The following is an 837-nucleotide window of genomic DNA, read 5'->3' as shown; positions in this document are numbered from 1 at the left end:
GAACTAAATTTCAAATGTATGAAAAGTAGATGGATCTAAAACATGTTTTACCATTTTTAGAAACCAAGTTATTTTTTTTTTTTTGAAACATCACCTCTTAAAAGGATTTCTCTATATTTGACATACTTGCATATATGAACCCACTCTCTAGTTAAGTGTCAAAAGAAGATATTATTTGGACTGTTAAAATAATATGTTCAACAAGAGCAATCGCCAAGTGAAGAATGTAAGAACATGAACACTAATAATGGTTACCAAATTCAATAAACCATTTACAATTATAGAATCTTGTCCAAAGAAGTAACTATCAACTCATAATACAACCTCTAATTACAACTCAATAAATTCGAGGATTATTTCTTACTCACTCAACCTTTTCCTACTAAAAGTTTTTATCAACTTTCATGGGAGAGGATTAAATCTTTAATGCGCAAATCATAACTTTCTTTCAATGTGCGCTAAAGATGAGGATAAAAAGCTCTTTAAATAAATTATTCAATGCAGCTTCAAATGACGATAAATCATTTTTCTGAAAATAGAGATTGGTTGACTTAAATTGTCCATTGCATTATGGCCTCAATCCAAGTATAAGCCCCACAAAATTTGGACTTTATAATATCTAGTTTCCTATAACATAAAAGCCTATCTTTATTGTTACTAAAAAACATAAATAAATCAAGATAAGTACCAAGTTAAAATTGTCAACATAGATACAACATCTATAATGTTACTCATAATATTGTTCAAATTGTTTCAACATTCTAATTACCAGTTTCTTTAATTTGTTCCTCTTCAAAATTTGATTCAACTAGCCTGTTGATCTTTTCCTTTATAGAA

The sequence above is a fragment of the Gossypium hirsutum genome, chromosome A12 (genome assembly GCF_007990345.1).
Source record: "Gossypium hirsutum isolate 1008001.06 chromosome A12, Gossypium_hirsutum_v2.1, whole genome shotgun sequence".
Classification (NCBI taxonomy): Eukaryota; Viridiplantae; Streptophyta; class Magnoliopsida; order Malvales; family Malvaceae; genus Gossypium; species Gossypium hirsutum.
The sequence above is the reverse complement of the archived record's forward strand: the minus strand, read 5'-3'. Positions refer to the sequence as shown.